Here is a 20759-nt window from a genome sequence, read left to right on the forward strand (position 1 = left end):
TCTGCTCCGCGGTGCAGCTACTGTACAGTGGGGAATTTAATATACATTTAAAGTACAGCAGCATCACAGATTCGTGTGCAGTGTTCTTGGTTATGTCACTAGTGGGGTCATGAAAAAACACATTGAAAAACCCTATTATGTCAGAAGTCAGTTTAAGGCCACTGTAGATCGTATCTTTTGGCTGATCACGTTATGCCACCCGAGACGGACACAGGTCTGGTCTGCAGCAGGTTATTTTTACCATTTATACAGGCAGTGATTCAGATGTCAATTATCTCACCTGTATTGCAGGTCCATGGAAACAAAGCCAAGGGCTAAACCCCTCCAGGGTACCTGCAAACAGCTGGTTCTCAGGAAAGCAGGACAGGCTGCGCCTAATCTGACAATCATCCTTCCTCCCAGTCCCTGGGTTTAAACAACACTGAGAAGAAGGAGCCAGTTTGTGACAATGATTTGCTTCCACAGCCTGCTGCTGCCACGTGAAGCACACAGGCAAAATAGGCCACAATCCCTTTTTGCAAAGGAAACATATTCATTGTTAGTTAATAAACCAACCTGAACTTGTTCCTTTCTATTTAACCCATACAGACTAGCTGAGTTCCCTAAATAGCTCCTACAAGTTTCAAGATAATAAAATGTCCTGCTTTGTCTTTTGAAATACCTGAATCCAACCAAAACTCTCACAAAGTAATACAGAAGCCTGAACACTGGCCTGGGTAATAGGTGATCAACATGCGTTTCCTAAACCTCATGACTATTAAGCACAATGTATGAAAATCTTTTTAACTTTCTGTTTTGGTCTGGTTTTATGTGGTTTTTTTGACATTTGTGTGGGGCTTTTTTTGCCTGGGACTCTGCAGATATTTTTATTAGAAAGCCCCTGGCCACACAATTGCCTGCAGGTCACCATGAAATGTCCTCAGACAGCTGCTCAGAGAGTTGCAGTTATTCCATCAGTGCCTCTCCTCCTGTACACAGCTCCTCCATAGCATACCAGTGCACTACATAAGCTCCCCAGGTCTCTAAGTACTTGAGTCTGTTTGACCTAAATAAATAACCAATTCTGCCACCTCTAAGCAGCCCACAACATTTTTCCATGCACCTCTTCTCACAAAATAGTGCACTCCATTGAGTGAGGGTGGCAGAACCCAGCCTGAGGAGGCTCAGCTGTGCAGAAATTGTGTTTGGTGGTTGGATTGAGAATTTCAGCAGTGGTATTTGTCCACCTCACTAATATCTTGAAGCCCTAATTTAAACTCCATAAAATAAGCCAGGCTTCATGGAGCAGCAAAGTGCTCTTTACTGGCTTGTATAACAAAACAGACTCATGATTAATTATATCAAGTGTAATCAAAATCCTACACACTATTAATTTAAGATAGGAAATACAGCAGTAAAATAAGATAATATCTGCTGCTGTAATTTCTTTCCCTGAGGACTTTGCTACCGTAGGTCCAAAGAAATAAATGACAGGCAAGGCAGTTACACCCTTTTTTATTTTGTTATCTAGCATTCACTGTGCAAATGTGTAGTTTTTTCCCCATCCCTGCTAATACTGATTTTTTTCACCAGAAATGTTAACAAGATTTTCTCTTTTCTCTCTAGTAGGTACAGTCTGTTGCATGCGTGGTGGTATTGGTATGGTGCAGAAAGCACAGAGTTAACAAAGTTCATAGATTAACCTACTCTGATCCCACAGCTTCCATCAAAAAGCCTTCCTTTCCTCTGTGTGCTCATGTGCCTGTAAGAACATTCTGGATTTGCTCCATGACTTTTTTCTAGTTTTATTTTTGCCAAAAAGACTTGTTACTGCAACGTTTTTTTTTCAATATAAAGCACTTAGGATATCTTGTGAAATTATCTAAGGGCTTTCTCGTGCAAAGCGTCATGAAAATTCTGGAGAAATCCTAATCCCATTAAGATCAATGGTATCTTTGCCATGCACTTCAACACTGCCAGAATTAAGACCCCTGTTGGTTTACAATGATGAGATGTTGTTTGGATGATTAAGTATTCCTGAGAGGAGGTTTGGGTAAGCAGCCAATAAAAATTATTGGTCAGTCCAGCCTCACTCATGGCTTTTCCCTAATTTGCATAAAACAACTCACGATTTGAGTTTCTGTGGAAAAAATTAATCAGGTAAGTTTAGTGTAGTTTTTGGTTTCACTGAAAAAGTTACACTGAACTTTGGTATGTCACTGTTTGCTTAAAAAACATTCTTTCTGAATTCCTCCACACTTCTTTTTTATCCCTCTGAAGAGTTTTAGGTCATTCTTGCTGGAGACGAGTGGATTTCATCAAGCTGTAGAACTACTTTGATGGTCTGGAGTGTATTTTACTGGGTCATGGATTTGCTGCCTTTAACATTTGCTTAAGGAGCATGTCATCACATCTCAAACAAAACCAGTTCTGTCATTTGAGTGCTTTTATCAGGCTTGCTGTCCTGGTATGCGATGAACCACAAAACTTGTTACGCACCCCTTTAAATTATTACTTTACTGGGACAAATGAATGAAGTTAAATTTGTATTTGGGGCTGTTCTGCTGGTGCTTTTGGCTGGTAAAACCATGAAGTTTTAGTCTGTGGTGGCTGGTGGGTAGAGCTTGCTTGTCAGTTTTCTTTTGCCTTATGTGTGTTTGAGTGTGTGGTTTGTTGTTTGTGTAGCAAGGGTTTTCTGAAGTTTGCATGCTTGGCTTTTGCAGTGTGAGCTGTTGGATCTTTATTCAGTCTGGCTTCTGCCATCACAAGTAGGTGTCAGACCCACACATCATGGGTGGGGTAAAGGTGGCAAATAAATAAGTGGCAAACAAAAACTGAGAGTCTTAAGTTTCCTATGGTATACACTCTACTGAGATTCTTTAGATTATGTCCAAAACTCATAATAGTCTCTAAAAACTCAGATATCATCTATCCAGACCACTATGCCACTCCATTCCAAAGCTGCTTGTAATTTTCAATATATCTACTAGTCTCTCTGCCTGAGAATATTCTGAGAAACCAGCAGGACAGATAATCAGGGTTAATTCTGACTATAACAACATCAACTTTTATTTATACCAAAGTTACAGGGAGGGCATCTCCCCTTTTAGTGCAGATGAATTATTTAAAAGGGAGGAGGGGAGAGATAGGATCATAACCAAAGTACGTGCCTTATCAAAATTGTCAGGGCTTTCACATTCCATTTCCTTGTGATAAGACTCTTGTGCTGAGCTGGTATTCGGAAGTGAGCCCACAGGGCTGACTGATAAGTTTACATAAGGAAGGAAATAATCAATTTAGGGCTGTTACCGAATGAGCTCTTATCATGTTCATTTCCTCACTATTGCTTCTCAAGCTAAATATTACATGTTTAGGAGCAACTTCAAAAGATTTAACATGCTAGCCTCTGCATTTTATTAAGGAAAACTCTTTCAATAGCACGAAGCCTTTGCTTGCTGCTCAATAAGTTTGTCGTTCATGCACTGACAAACTTGCATTTTAAGACACTAATATTTATGTGGAAGGAAGAAATACATTCTTGAAGGAAGATGATACTTTTTTCCAGCTTGCTATCTAATATTTGAAGCGCAGAAAAAGGACCCTAGAAGGTACTAATAGGTAGCACACTAAATTCCCTTCTGTAGATTTGCTTCTCTTTCTCCTGTAATGTGCTTTGTTTAACTGCATTAGACTAGTTTTTCTCCAAAAAAGATGGCTTTTTTAAGACCCTGATGACAGTAGCATGATTTGTGAGTGCACATGACCTGTCATGCTAAAATTTAAAAACGTGGCTCTTATTTTGAGTCTGCATTGAACTGTAAAAATGTACATTGTGTCTGGTAAGTGACTGACTGTAGCCCCTCTGTCCACAGTAGCCTTGCAGTGCTTTTGAGGGCTTCATCCAGGGCAGAATCCTTTCCACAAGATCAAAATAGAATTACTGGGAAAGAGTGGGGAGAGAGAGTCCCAACTTAAATAGAATGATGGTGGCATTTAAGTTGGTTGTATCATGTATTGGTACTCCAATGTAAAACAACTACAGGTTTCAAACACTGCAGCTTTCATATGATGTCAATATTTGTCTTTACTTGACTTGGTTCTTACCTTGTCCACAGTCAGCACTGAGGAGGATCTGCTCAGGTGTTAGCTGGGATGTTTGGTTTTTCACAAACACAGATTACATTTGTATCCCAACATATTTTTGACTGGAGTGTGTCCAATCATTAAGGAAGATCACAGAGATCCTCTAACACTGCCATGGCTATAAAATATTTTCCATTGGCATGAAACTGCTACAGAAAGTGTACCCATGGGCAATTCCCTCTGCCAACAAATTTAACAACAATACCATGATCAAGCCTCAACTGAGAGAAAATCTGGGAAGAAATGTATGTTCTCCCCTGATCCAGCAAAGCCTGAAGTTTCAGACCATCAGGACACTTCACAAGGTTCATCCACTCCACTGTGAGCAGCCTCCTTCCAAAGCTGCCATTACAATTGCTTTGCTCATGTTTCAGCACTGTTGGATCCAGGTATTTCATTCTAGCACGTCTTTAGTTTCCAAAACTAGATTTATTTATGAAGCAGAAGACTTTCTTTCCGGAAAGGTTGTACACCTTTCATCACCTGTAATGAATATATAGCTTAATGAATTCATCAGGAGCCTGATGGAAAGACCTTGAAATTAAGTGGAATCTGTTCAACAGTTTGCTGCCTGAAGAAAATACAGAATACTCAGCTCGGACAGAAAGGATGATACATTTGCATTTAACAGCCAGTTTTAAGCAAGAAATTCAATGCTTGTCTCCCAGGGCCCCATGATGTGTGCAGCCTCAGCTAGGCTTTGATCCAAAACCCTTGACCTAACTCTCTGAGGTACAAACACTGTAGCACAGGAATTGTTTAATATAGATCCTCTCTAAATTGTTTCCCAGAGCACATTCAAATAAAACAGGCATTGTACTTCAGCAGGCAGCCCTGTCCTCCTGTAGGAAAGCTGACATTCATTTACAGGGAGGGCAGCAAAGTTGTCCAAGGATCATCAGATGCTAAAGAGAAGGGCAGGGCCTTCCTGCTGTCCAGCATATCCAGGAAGATGAGGAGATCACTGAAACCATGCAGCAATGAGTAACCAATTGTTTTGAGTGAGACTTTCTGTGGTACCGTGTCTGCACACTTTATAAATCATTGACAGCTTTGTTATGCAAGTGGTCACTGGTACCTTGTAAACAGAGCTTCTCCATGCTCTGCTGATCTTTCCACTGCAATTTGTTGCAGGCCTAATAGCTGTTTAGATAATTTCTGACATGTAAAAGCCCAAGCTGGATCCAAAAGTGTAAACCAGAACCCTTAGGCTCAGCTGCCCAATCCAGGCAGGTACCACTGATCTCAGAGCATCTGCATTGGAGTGCTTGGCATGGCCAGTGCAGCACACCCAGAGCCTCCACAGCAAGTTCTGACTGCCACTTCCAACGCCTCCATTTAGGGGATCAAAACTGGAAATTCTGGGACATTCAAAAAGGGAGGTGAAACTTTTGCTAGACAGGCTATTTTATCTCTTGGGTTCAGTCTGTCTACACAGTTCAGTTCTGTCTGTAAGGGACAGAAATACTTCCCTCAGGAGGTCAGTTTTGCATTATTTAATTATTATTATTATTATTATTGTTGCTGCTGCCATTGGTCATAATTACCAGACCAGATAATTGCCACATCAGTAACATGAGTTTATGTCACCTGGTTACTTGTAAAGTAGATTGGTTACTTTTCCTTGCTTTCTATGGTGATGAGAAAACCTGAATATACCTGGGCTGTTAACACCAGGCTCTGTATACAGACAGCCCCTGGAAACAAAGTTTAGTCAGATGGCAATAGATTTCAGTAAAATATTCTGGATTTACACCAAAAGGAATGAGAGCAGACTGAATTTTTATTAAATTCACCTGTGTTTGTAATCACAGGCTTACTAGGTTACTACCAAAATTTCATCTAAAAGGCATCAGTGCTAGTGGCAAAAATGGCATTCTGGCCAGAGCAAATATTTTACTTTCAGTAAATAAATTTTCACCTTCCTGCCTAAGAATAATGTTGTTGAATTACAGCTGAAAAGCTCAGAAGCCCTTTGCTTCCAATATAAGCTACTAATGAATGTAAGGGACACTCACTGCAGTTCAAGATCCAGCAGGATCTTCCAGTGAGAGCCTAGGAACTCCACAGAAGCATGATCTCATGGAAAAAATATGATTGAATGCTACCCTCAGTAGAAAAGTTCCTTATATTTCCCTTTTTCAAGGGACATTTTTACTGGTATAACATTAGCTAATTCTGGGAAATGTCAAGTCTGCCTACAAAAGAATTAAGAAAAGGGGTTTAGAAAAATAGGACACATAAATCAAGGTTCCCCATAAAACTGCAGATGATAGGGGGGTTTTTAATTATTAGTCTTTTTGGAAAAACCAGGGCACTCCATTTTCATCAAGTGTCTGCTCGGTATCCTTTAGCATAACTTAATAAGTAGAAACACATGAAGAGAAAAGGCAGTAAAATGCAGATATGGATGGGAAGGTTCTAACTTTGCCACGAAGCTGATATCCCTACAGAAAATCCATACTGAAACCTCAGCCTGAACACTTCCCTGCCCTGCCAGAACTATTTTCTTGCATTTTCATTTTTCAGTGTGCTGGAAGGCGTTGCAGCCCAGACGACTAAATGAGGCATCCGTGACCTCAGTGCCAGCAGTACAATTCCAGAGGTCACTCCAGCCACTCCTCAGGTCCTAACTCAGGTTCCCTCCATCCCAGAGCATCATTCCAGCTGCAGGAGGCTGATGTGTGCATCACTCCTGGCGTGGCAGGAAATTGGTCCTGGCATGGTGTACATTTCCCCTTGCTGTTATCGTTACTTTCATTCACAGAAATAATTTAATAACCAGCGAAGGGAGAAAGTGCCATAAGCATTAGGATGTTTTGTCTAGGATCCTGGCTCCAAGCCTGGAATTTTTGTCATTAGGTGATATGATAACATTAGCAAATAATCATGATAATACCAATATGATAAACAATATCAGAAGATAAAAGTAACACAGTGTAAGCACTCTTTGACTATTTTGTCTTTTTCTCACTTGCATTATGGCACACCACTAATTTATCTGCTTTCCTGTATGAGTCACATCAAGTTATATCATTTATCCTTCCAGAGGGTTCAGAGGATATCATAAAGCATGGAGAGCAAAGCTTGTTCTGCACCCTAATGTAATCCAAAGTGCCTGGTGCTATAATTGTCTGCCTGTTGACTGCTCTGCTTATGGGGCATTTAAAGCAAAGGAAAACAATGCCTGACTGCAATATTTGTCCTCCATTCATACTCCCTTCTAGACCTGATGCTTTCTCTCACTTTCTCTTGCCTATCTTTCCATTGCTCCCTTGTCCTTCCTTTTCCCAGCCTCCAGGGTGAAATGAATCCTTTCTTTTTCCTAAGCCTGAGACTGAACTCACATCCACAGAACCCTCTAATAATTATTTGGGCTCCTTTAAGGAGGTGGGGTATCCTACAGGATACCAACAGCCATAAAATCATCAAGTGCACCCAAGAATGCTCCATCTGGCATAGAGTCCAAGTGGCTGTGGAGCCATGCAGCAGATCCCACCTAACACACAACCAAACCAAACAGAAACCACAGAAAATGTGCAAGAATGTATTGAAATATCAGCTATATCCTCCTCCATCCCTCCCATCTGCTCCCCAGATTTGTGTCACAAAACTCTTTGGTAAATGTCATATAACCTTCATTTGAACATGTTAATTCAGCAAGTTTTCATTCCATCTACTTCCTATATACAGTCAATAAATTATATATGCATATGTCTAATGTCTTGGAAAGGTTTATAATCCAAAAGCTTCTAATTTACTCATTTTTTTGGCACAGAGTGCTTACACTGTGTTACTCATTTTTTTGGTAAAAGGTTTGTGTTGCTAAGGCAGAAGATAGAACAGATTTCAGTGTGTCATCCTGGTGTAACAGGATAAATTTGTTCTAAGGAAGCCAGGTTAGAAAAAGATTTTTTTTTCACAACTACACATACAGTATCTGTGCATTACACTTCCAGCTTACACCACATGGGGTTTTTTATTTCTATTTGCATAAAATTTGTGTATGCAAACTGCAACTGCACGCCTTATGCACAAAGTTCTTTACACACTTCTCTGAAAAAAATTGCATTTTGCAAGTGTTGCAAAATTATCAAATATTATTCCACTGCACATCAAAGTGGGTGAAAACCTTTTTCCAAAGTGTGGACTAAATTTACATTGTTCAGTCCTGGTATAAAATAGGCCAAAATGGCATAAAAATAGTCTAATAACAGTTTCATTCAACAAGACTCTACTATGATCATTTGATTCCAAAAAACAGGTGTTAAAATATTTTTAAAATTAAGTCAGTGTTAATTCATTGTTGTGTTGTCTACTCCATGAAATCCAATTTGAAATTCAGTGTCTGCCCATGCTGTATTTTAGAAACACTTTCCCACAATTTCTGAATGATGAAAAATGCAGCCACATTAAAAAGTGCTCCTCTCTAGCACTTCATACTGCAGGTTATGACATGATCTTTACTTCCACTGTTCACTCTTTATTCTGTAAATAATAGATAATTATACATTACATGAAATGATAATAATTGTTACTTTCATCATTTTTGAAGAGCTATCTGCAAAACAGAGCTACCTGTGAAATGCATTTGTCACTACAGAACTTATTTTTTTAAATGCCATTTTTACAATTAGGAATAAAGGGAAAAAAGTTACTTTTCTGTTTAAAAATGTGCAAAACTACAGAGTTTGTTCAGGGATTGTGACACACAGAAGTGTCAGGCCTGTGGGATGACCCAAGGAGTTCACACCTACCTTAACTGTGGTGACTGGAAACAACAGGAGTGAAGTGAAGCTCATCTCATGACCAAAGGAGTTTGTTGCTCTCAGCTCCCAACTTATGCCCCACAAAATGCTGTAAGAAACCAATTTTCAAGTTTGCACTTGAAACCATGCTAAAGGTGAAGGGCTCCAAACTCTGCAAGGCACTTACAGCCAAGCATCCCTTGCAAGTTTTAATGAGAGATGGAAAAGCTAGAAAGCAGGGACATAATTTTTCAAGCATTTGGAGGCCTGAGTAATGTTAACATGAGTGCAGAACAGAAATGTTTTTTCTTTCAATCAGATTGTGAAGGAATGCCAGCACCATCCCAGCATAATGGCACAGGGTAGAGTTCAGAAAACACCAAAATGCTGATCTGTGGTAGCACCCAGTGCCTGCTGTAAGTCACAGAGCACACATTACAGACCCTGCACAGCCTCACTGGAATAATGGTGGTTTTGCTTTTCTTTCCAAAAGAGGAAGGTGTAATTCTACTGCTTTTCTGGGAATATTTCTGAAGCAATGACCACGGGTTCCAGTCCTGTCTGGAGGAGCAATCTGACTTGCATGCATTTTCACATATTTATGGTTTACATTCAGCTCTCAAAAGCAGTTCCAAACTACCAAACCCACAACAGCTGTTTTCCGAAACAAGCATTTCTTATCATTCAGTATCAAGCATCAGAGCCCATTCGAGTATAGAAGGAATGCCACAAATGAACTGGCTTTCTAGAGTCCTGGGAGATTTGTTTCAGTTTCTAATCAAACTGGTTCCCCGACTTAATTCAATCAGCCTTTATTTTTCCTACACTTGGCAGGAGAAGGACTTTTTTTTTTTCCAGAAGCAATTACTGTAAATATAAATGGCTAAGCACTCAAGTAGTATATTAACAATTCTAAGTCCTTTTCTTCTGCTCTTGATCATAAAAACCCTTCCATGCAAGAAACAGTAATGCCCCTTTTTATAGCATAAAAAGTATAAAGAAAGACCATCTGGGCTGGCATGCCTGCCTTTCTCATACTTACACAGATTCAAGGTGACCCCTTCCAATTTTTCAGAATCCCCGATCCCTTTTGAAAGAACTGGAGACTTCTTCCAGCTTATCTTATTCCCAGGATCTTTTAAAGTGCATCAGATGTATTAGAGAATAGAAGAAGAGGAAGGAGGGGGAATGATATGAACTGATACAGTTGCTATGACCCATGTGCTTTTCAAGCTCATTTTGAAACAAATTTGTCCAGTTAGAGGATAGTGACTTCCCATATTAAGATCAAGAAGGGGGAAAAGTATGTAAGTGAGACTGACTTGCACTGCTAAAGCAGCTTTAAATGTTAATCATGTGGTGACACAACATGCTTAAGTGTTGAAAAGACAGGACCCTGCCATAATCAAAGTGACACTGCAAGCAAAACCTACTTTGAGCAGGGAAAAGCTTTAGGTGTGTACAATGGGCTTCCCAGACAAAACAGCATAGGCAACTGCAGTTGTGCAAACGTATATATACAGTCATAAAGAAAAGGACAGGAAAATAAAGAAATATAGGCTTAATTTCCAAGAGTGGAGCAGGAAAGCTGGTTTATAATTCTTGAGCTGAAAATAAGCACTGAATGAATAACTCTCATTAGACCCTGTACCATCAAGTATGTGTTCACTTCTGGTGGCAGACTTCCAAGTGGTTTGGTATTTTTACACTATTTCAATCACCAGATCACTTAATCCCATTTACAACCAAGAGCCATTGATTACCTAAAATGTAGCAGAAAGTCTTTTCTTGTACTTCAGTTGTGTGAAGGCCTTTTCTTGTACTTCAACTGGGAGTGTCAGAAGTCCCTGGCAGAGAAAAGGAAGAAGGTTATTAAAAGGAGGATGCTTTCAGGTAGCAGCACCTCTGAAGAAGTGCACCACATAACAAACTACCACCCAGACACAGTGTGAGGTGGCAGGAAAGCTCTTTCTACAGCAAATTCCCCAGTTATTCTAGTTTAATGGTGCATGCTTTAAACTAAGGCAAGGTCCCTCCTTTATAGTCCACATTAAAAGAATATTAACATCATAAAGCATAACTACACAGGCAAAAAAATTATAAACACTATCAGAAAGGACAGGCATCATCCCTTGCCAAATGGTGTTGAAGAGGTAACAGAAGCAGATTTCTGCATTTATTGCCTTTCCTAAATTCATAGCACTGTCCTCACATCCTTCAGCACTGGTTTTACCAAGAACAGTCCTATGGAATATTTTCATACCCATTGAAAATACTGAATATAAGTGTTTTAAACAGACTAAAAGAACAGATCAGGACCATGCCACCTGCAGCAGAAAAAATACACAGATTATGTTTATGATTTTCATTTCAACCACTTGGTTTCATTACATTTTACAAAAAGAGCCTTTTAAGAATTTTTTGCTCATCTTTTAACCTGGCTACATTGTTTTTCTTTTATTACATGAAAAAAGCCTGTGATGTTTACCTCTATTTCATTTAATAAACAGTCTTTTATGCTGTAGCACAAAGCATTAGGAAGTTATCTAGTTCATAAAGAAAAGCTCTTTAATGGTGACATTGTTGAAGTTACTCATGTTTCCTTGTTATTTATTCAAGTCAACTTCTGTTACATTTCCTTATCCCGGATTTTCATTCTATTTTACCAACATAAAGGCAACCCTTCACAATCCAAGATGAACATTTTGTATTTGCATGGGGTGGTTTTCTTAAGGTTTAATTAGACACTTTAACAATGTCAAGTTGTTAGGCAACAGTTTACAGTCGGGATGGGTTACAAAGGAAGCTCCCAGATCACAAAGGTCCCAGAGCTTTTGAATGGTTTCTCCACTTTTTTGTTCGTGCACGCTGCTGTGCGCTTAAAGAGTGACATCACTCATCTGCATTATTGTGCTGTACATTCATCAAAGTACTGATTAGAATCTAAAAGTTCTCAAATAGCAGTAGGATTTACTAATTTGTAATCAGATACATAAGAGTGAACAAAAGGAAGTATCAGTGCTTTCAAAGGGAGTTTGTGACCTTCTGGTACAGGTTCTGGAATTACTTTCTCTGCTGATTTTAAATTGTACCTGAATGGCAATATTAACAAAGCAGCTGGATGTATATTCCAGCCGAGGGAAAGTCAAGAATCTCCCCTGTAATTACATTTTGATATTTTATTTATTTAGGAGTATTAGTACATGAGAAGGCAGAAAGACATGAGAGCTTAGCATGGTAAGAGTCTCAGATTTTTAATTTGCAGCAGCTAACACTTGTAGTGGTGATGTTCTGGTTTCCCAGGGGCATACTGCTGCATTGCTGCTGCTTTTTGATCGGTTTGAGGCTGTGGAAGCTTTGCCTTGATTACAGATCCATAATGGGCATGTGTTGGGTACTATGTGGAAAATGTAATGGTAGCTGACATATATTTGTGGTGGGTATGGACCCTCTCTCTCTCTCCAAGGCCATGGGGAAGATTTCAATCTACATCATGGCATGAAACAGGCCTAACATTTTATTTTTATTTCCATCACAAAGAAACCCATTTCAATAGCAAACTTGTCTCCCTTTAGAGAGGCTCTTCTATCTGCATAAAATGCCAATAAATCACTCCCTTCTTGACTATTCCAGTGCACAGCACATCCCAAAGAAAGTTTAGGGTTTCAAGTCAAGACATCTTTGTTGATGACCTCAAGGCTCTCACAGATCCCAGGTGGAACCCATCTCATGAGTTCCCTTCTCACTTTCAGCCTCCCAGGCAATATCTGCTGCTTCCAGGGTTTCATTAGGTTATTGCCTTGCTTACAAAATGCACATAGGTTTAGATGAGAGGCAGAGGCCTCGTTCCCACCCAGCAAGGCCCGTGTCTCTCTTTTGATGGTACAGACAGTGCAGGTATTTGGTCACCACCTCCCACAGCCAGACAAGGATCCACAAGAATCTCCTGACTTTCCATCCCAGGCATTGGCCTGCAGGGACCCCACTCAGCAGCTCAGAGCTGCTCCAGATTGTTCCAAATTGTCTTCAACATCCTCCCAAGGGCTGCTGCAGCAGCTGGGGCTTGCCAGAGTTCACAGACTGTTTAAGGCTCCCTTCTGGCCAGCCTCAGCTACATCCCAAGGGCGTTCCCCTATGGAAGGCACAGCAAGAGGGTGCTGCAGGGGCCAGGCTCCTGAAGCTTGGGGTACTGAGGAACTCCCTCATGCAAGGCAATGGATGCAAGCCAGGGATCTGGCTCAGCACTGCTTCTTTCAGATAGAGATTCTTCCAAGACACACACATTGCTCACATTAAAGGAAGGTTGCCATGTGTTAGATAACCCTAAACTATCAGCGAGAAGGAACAGTGGAAAGCATTTCCTTCAAATGACTGGATACTGTGAACTTCACTTAGGTTTTAAAAATTCCATGTTAAGCATCTTCCCTCAAAACGCACAGATGTCCATTTGTGCAGCTCATGGGGTGAAAAGTTCCTGCATATTCCGGGAATAGAGCTACATGTCTGCACATCCACAGATTTTGGAAACACTACTGGCTGCTTCTATTTCCAAAGGCTGAGTTCCCACTGTATTGTAACAGATCATTGCAGTAGGTCAGAGAGAACACGAACTCGGGGTCTGGAAGGAAGGTCCCTAACGTGGGCTCTCAGGATCTGCTGTTGTTTTCAGCTGCAGCCTTGTTTTTCAGAGCTCTGCCAGCACCAGCAGCTCCTGCTCACAGAAGCAATTTCATCTTTGGCCATTTTTACAAAGCACACAGTTCCCATTCTGCAGCCCACGTCTGCCTTTGTTCATTGTCATTAAAACTTCACTAACAACAGGCAGGGGTGTAAATGAATGGAGACTCTGCTCCCCTCTTATTTCCTGAACTCCAGCCAAAATCATCACGTTTCATACATCCTGAATAAAATCATAAATCCTTCCCCATGGGGAGCAGGGTGTTCCCCTTGGAACTTGGCCTGTGGTTCCAAACCACTTCAGGAACATAGGCCAGGTTTCTAAAACTGAAACAGAGGCACGTCCGACTTTTTTGCAATACATAATTTTTGCTTCCTTTTCTCTGAAAACAATGCTTTGCATGATTTTAAAATAATATTCCCTTCTGAATCTACACATTTAAAATGTGCATAGCTGAGCTGCCAGATGCTATCAATTGTCCCAGCTCAACTGGAAATGAGGAATCTATTCTGCCTTATGCAGGGGGAGGATGTGCAGAATTTCAAACCCATTTTTATATGCAGCCTTAGTTATGCTAAGATGTTGTTGGAGATTACTTAGGTCTGACCTTTATGATACATTAAAATACTTCTGGTTTTTTCTCACAATTATCATTATTAATCTTCTCCTGGATGGTATAGCCTAGTATATTCATTTATTAGTGAAATTAAATTTCAACAGGGAGAGCACTTGGGTATAACATCCTCAGGATTTTGTGTTATTCTGAGGGGCATCATGTGTATAAATGAGTGCTTTTTTTCTGTATATGCATGAACTTTTCCCAGAAAATAAAGAGGCAGCTACTTCACTGAAATTCTGGTAATTATCCTCATATATAATGTGAAAGTAATGCTCTATCATGGCCAATAAAATAAGTGAAGTCCAGTAAATAAGCAGTTCTTGCCAGAAGTCAGCATGTTTTTCTAAATCCTTTCCTTGCTGGGTTTTGACTGATTCAGTACAGCAGGTTCATTAAGTCATTAAATCCCTTCTGTGCATTAAAGATCTTCTGCTGTTCCTGGCACACACTGGCACTATGTGCACACTGGAAAATTCCCATTCCCACAGGAATATCTGTTTCCTTTTCAGCTTGCACTGCAAACTCAGCACATCGTTCTGCATTCATGTCCATCAGTGATTTGTGCCAGCCATCTCATTCAGGAACAGAATTGTTTTAAACCAGAGAAAACTACTTCATCATATTTTACCTTTTTTCTTTTTTTCTCCATAAACTGGATGTGAAGGGAAATGCTAAAGCACTGCAGAATCTATCTTATAATAATTCAAAAATAGAAAGACAGTAGTAGCTATCTTTCATGATAGGATCTGGACATTGTGTTTCACTATTGCACAAGAATAGATTTAGCATGTTTAGGATCAGGAAATTGAAAAAGCAGCTTAAAATTACTGTGCACCAAACCCTAAAGCTCCACCAAATGCAGGAAGGTCAGGCTCAAATTATTTGACCTATTCCAGGATTCTTATGTGCCCTGAATGACAATGCTCCCTGCTGAGGGTTTTCCAGCTTGTGCCACAGGACTCAATTAAACAAACATCAGCCAACCTCTGACCCCAGCACGCCTCTTTAATGCTCACATTGTTTGCCCATCCATAAGGCAGACAACTCTCAGGCCACAGTTGCCACAGTAACTTGGAAAAGGTGCCACAGAGAAAACTGCAAAACTCATATATTACAAGTACCAACCAATTTTTTCTCACCAGCAAAAGGTTCCTTCTGAAAGCAACACAACCTGAAGAACACTTCCTTGTGGTCTCAAAAAGAAATTGCAATTATTGCTACGTCACAGTATCCCACAAGCACCTGCAGCCACTCAAGTCCATAGGGAAAACACATTAAAATGTTAGTAACATTGCTGGGAAGCATGGGATAGGCTTAGGAAAGCTGTTTCCAGAATAATGCCCAGTGGCTGCCTGCAGCAAGTTCATTCAAACAAATCTCATCTCTGATTAAGGTGTATAACAGGGTCAGCATTTGGAAGGCTGAGGAGTAATTCTCAGGAGTATGATACCCTTTGTGCTCTGAGAAGGAATGGAAAATGATTGAGGTTATCCACCATTACAGAGAAATGTGATGCCTGGTTTTAAAAGTATTTTACACTCACTCTTTTCCTGGCTCTCTCTACTTGCAACATCTCTGTGGTGAATGTCTGAACTGTGGGGGTGGTTTTATTGCTTCCTGACCATAAATGAGAAAGCAAAGTCATTTTTAAAAATCAATTACCTGTAAAATGCAGTGTCAGAGATTAATATTTTTCCCTCTTTATTTACTAAGGGGAGTTAAATAATTTGCTCTAAACATAGTTTCTGTGGAAACACCAGCTGCCTGTCAGAGTCACTGTCAGTCACAGGAACTCTGCAGAACAAAAGCAAAGGGTACTTGCTTTTGGTGTATTTTGGCAAAGCTGCCAATAGCATAAAATCACCTCAGCACTGGTATGCACATCTGATGATGCCCACAAGGCTGTCCCCAGGGAGAAAAATCACTGCCTGCTCCCTGGCTGAGGTCCAGCAGCTGGGCACATACTCTTTGCATGTCATTTACATACATCTATATAGACATCTTTGTATATTCTGATGTAAAGGAGACAGATTCACTCTTCACATGCCAAAAGCCCTCCTCATTTTGCAAACTCAGGTTACAGTCTTCAGGGAAGAACATATTGTAGCACAACATGGAAACCAACCTCGAGGGGCCCAGTCAAACTGAATTCAAACTATAAAGGTCTGTGCCAAATAAACATCACAGAACTCTCCAGAGACCAAAGAACCTCTTCATTCCCATCTCAGAGAAAAGGGGTAAAAGCAGGAGGAAGATACCAGAAGATGCAAGCCTATGCTCTTCCAGAACGAATGTGAGCCAGCACTGCCTCCTGTGAGGGTCTGTGGATTATTTACCACAGTCTAGCTGGCCCTTAAACAACACAAGAGCCTTGGAGTAGACACATGATGAATTTTCCCTCTCAAGTAGGCTACTTGAGCTTCATTCTTGTGGTTTTTGAAACAAGGAAAAACACTCCAGGAAAGAACAGTGTAAACCATATCTCAAATTTAAATATTTATATTTTCTATATATTGCATTTGAAATTCAGACTGCATATAAACCACAGGTTTTGGAGAGAAATTAGATAGTTATAGTTGGGAAATCACAGAATTTAGTGAACATTGAAGAGCTGTTTTGTATTATTTAATCTCATCTTTAAAAGAAAAACTGCATGACATTGACTGACAGAGATTATAACGCTTAGGCTTAAAGGGAAAGAAGATGATAGGGCTCTTATATTTACTCTTAAGTGAATCTGCAGCCAAGTACTCTAAGGAAAAACACTGTAAGTCAACTCAGCATCTGCAAGATCAATATAATTCTTTGAGAGGAAAAAGTTCTCTATTTAACTTATTTTTCTCCCACAGGGGACTGTGTCAGACTGCTGCAGGAAACAGTAAATTGCAGAGTTTGTGCACTCTGCTCAGGCACAACAAGAAATCATTGTAATTCGAGTGATGAAGTCAAAAATATAGCAACCCAGTAGAAAGTAGTTTTCATGTTCTGAGTTGCAGCTAAAGTTGTGGCCTCAAACTGTGTCAAATAATCCACACCCAGACCTGCATAGCCTGACGTACCAAGCTGAATATCCAGGCCTTACAGTCTGTAATGAGTTGAAGAGTAAAAAACACTTTTCTTGTTTCCTTACAATATTTCAGGACTCCAGGAAAGCTTCCTGATAGGTGACCCCTAATCCTGAGTCATGGCTGAATTCACATTCAATTGTTATGGGTATGGCAAAGCTCTTGACTCACACTCAACTTATGTCCAGGAAGAGGAGCTGTGGGAGAAAAGCCATATCTGGACAGAGACAAGAACCCCAAAAATGGTGAAACCATCCTGAAGTCACATGCATATCATCACCCTTCCCCAGCAGAGGGACTGGTAACACACTGATAAAGAGGAGTTTGAAGGACAGCATTGAAGAAGAATATGGGATTGCCATTCCCCCTGGATAGTTGAGATGAGCTTGTTGGAAAACACGAGATTGTCAATAGGGATTGAGAGACTGGATGGAGGCATCACGAGACTGACCGCAGAGGGGGAAGGAAGGACCTTCAGACTGAGGACAAGGAGGACATGGAGGGAAAGGAGAGCTACTCAAAACTCTGTTCTAGGAGTGCAATCTTGGCAGCCACACTCTGGAGGAGCTGCTCAAGGGAGGACTGTAGCTGTCATGCACAAGACACAAGGGAAAGCCCAGTCAAATATTTCAGCTGGATAAAAACTGCCCTATCATTGAGTTAATGTGAAACACAACTAGCAAAAGGTACAACACAGGCATAGGTCAAGCTGAAGACAGAACTCAGATTATGGCTGACAGGTTAGACCATAGCAATATGTACTCTGATTAAGAAAGGAAATACTCTTCAGCATGGAATTGACAGAATGCATCATTTGGCCTTTTTTTTTTTTTTTAATGTTTGCATGGACTACTTGATAGCTGCTGTGAAAATTTCCTGGCATAAACTTAAGAAGTTGCATGATGAATGTCTAAGCTTAACTAAATCATCTACAGAGAAAAATTGGAGATAATGGTCAAATCCCTGAGGAATTAGTTGATTTGATAACTTTCTGTGTAGTGTCATGATCCTAATGTCTGATATCTCAGTGCTACAGGAGGTCAAATGACTGAAAGCAGCTGCTGCCTGCTCCCCCATGAATGTGGAAATCCTCCCTTTGCCATAGACTTAACTTCCCAGTTCTTGCTCTGAAGATAACTGAGCTGGCCAGAAGACAAGAATTCCTCACGAAAAACACTGAGGTTTTGGCATTTGCCATTCAGATGAAAAAAGCAGGGCTTTCCAAATATTTCACCACAGGGAGAAGAATGTCTGTGAATTACTCCAGAGCAGCACTGAAAGCACTTGTCCAGTGGTGATTCAAGTCTGCTCTCCTCAATTTCTGTAGCTGACTTTTCAAAGAGGGGAAAACATCCAAATCTTTCCTTTGGATTCAGCTGTTCCTCTGAAAAAAATTAAAATAGGAGGCTGAATGTTTCCTTCTCTTTTAAAGAGAGGTCATTATCTACGCATTCCCGAGATAAACTATGGGAAACATACAGCAGGGTGATTTCCAACTGAATCAGAGAGGATGAAAGATGATGAGAAAAGTTTTTGTATCTAGTGTACAGAGCATAACATCAGCTAAAGGCTGCACAAACTGCCAAGTGACTCAATACCAGGCATAGAAACATTTAGGTTGGAAAAGACCTCTCCGACCATGGAGTCCAACTGTTAACCCTGCACTGCCAAGTCCAGCACTAAGCCATGTCCCCAAGCGCCTCATATTAAGGCACAAATGGCCACTGAATACAAACATGCCATGTACAGACACCAGGGAAGCTGAGGCAGGAGCAGGACACCCAAATGCCACGCAGTCACCAAGTTAGCAGCTAACACTGTGCTGGCACCCTCTGTAACTCGGTATTTAGCTCATGCTGCTGGGTAGGGGCTGAAACCAACCATGTTCTGGTTAATCTGCCTTGAGTAACTACAGCTGTGGTCCAGAAGAAAATGATTCTGAAATTAATCTGCAGCATCTCATAATGAAGGTTTCCGTTATCCAGCAAGGAGTATCCCAGGGCCAGCCCTGCCCAGTGCTCTGAGAGACTCTCAGGAATGTGCAGGAGGAGGAGGAACTTTCCATCTAAATACCTTCCAAATGCTTTCATGCTTCACATCCTCCTCCCTTCCTTTTCCCAGCCACTCTGTTCTCACAGCAATTGAGACTCTCCAGTGAAACTTGCTTAGTTGCCTGAATATTTTTGTGGATAAGACATTTTCTTGTTTAACTCCATCTTTGGAGAGACCTGCAGTAAAAATGAGGTTGCTTTTTTTCACTATACACCTAACTGGCTATTTTCTGCATGCTGTTTAGGTCCAGGACATAGAATAATATATGTGGTTTTATAAGGTTACATAAAAGTTATAAATGCCCTTTGTAAGTATTTGACTTGTTCATAGTCAATGAGAACTGTTTGTACACGTAAGGCAAGCAAGATTTATCCTGTAATGGGTAATCCTTTCTTCATTTAATAAATAATCCTTTATTTACTTTTCCTCGGTTCTCAAAGTCAGTCTTCAGAACCTAAAAAAAACAGCCCATGACCTCATTACCTTCTCCCCTCATGGTGCTGGAAGCCTAGGGATGACTGAGCTTATGTTAACATGCTTGCAAATAACCATTCAGCCTTTTTTCCCTCTCCTTTGAAGCAGCCTTTCCTATGAAGGCCGTTCTGAGAACTGCCATGATGTTCCATAGCACAAAAAACCTCATGGGGCAGGATTGGAGGGGAAAAAAAATTAATTTCAAAACCAAGCATGAATTCTAGGATTAATTGCCAGGACTACCACTTGGTGTTTGTGTTTCACACAGTCTTTGGTTTAGTGTGACTTAAAGTCTTTCTGATTTCAAAGTTTGAAACCTCCCTGCTGCATGTCAGCACCATTTCCTAATCAGTTCCTTCAGCTTTGAGAAGTCTGATGTAAAGTGAAAGAAATTCCGCCTGGACTAAAAGATTTCCTATCCAGATGAAAGCCTCTAAAACAAAGCAACAGCACTTTGCAATATGTCATCATAAATATTGACATGATTTATTTCAAAGCGCTTACTAAAATTAGGCTTCTAATCCCATGCTGAAGCATTTAAATCAATGTCAACCTTTTCCAAAATGGCAAGTATTCAACCAGTATCCCCTGAAATATATGGTGGTTTTGGTGACCAGCACTTTTGGATGTCAGGCTATTAATTTATGCAGCTATCTTTCAGCAACCAATTTTTCTTGACCCATATTTCAAAGATGTCTTATAAAAGCTGGAGAAGGGAAAATTTTAAATCCTGGCCACACTGCAGCAGTTACTATCAATGAGGCCTTGATTTAGTAATAATGTTGTTGTGAAACAGATCATAAGATGATGTTGTTTCAGATGGGACAAAAAATAACTCGTAAGGCCACTTTTCTTTTTTATAAACTATGTACAGTGCTGCCTGTATTCCAGTTCCTGTAGCATGCTTCCTACCATCTGTTTTCCATTTTTCTTTAATTTCCATTCATGCCCTTTGGCCTATTCCCTGTGTTCAGAAGAAAACAGTAATTAAAATTGACATT

The sequence above is a fragment of the Melozone crissalis genome, unplaced genomic scaffold (genome assembly GCF_028551555.1).
Source record: "Melozone crissalis strain CALT ecotype California unplaced genomic scaffold, PUWL_Pcris_2 ptg000039l_1, whole genome shotgun sequence".
Lineage (NCBI taxonomy): Eukaryota > Metazoa > Chordata > Aves > Passeriformes > Passerellidae > Melozone > Melozone crissalis.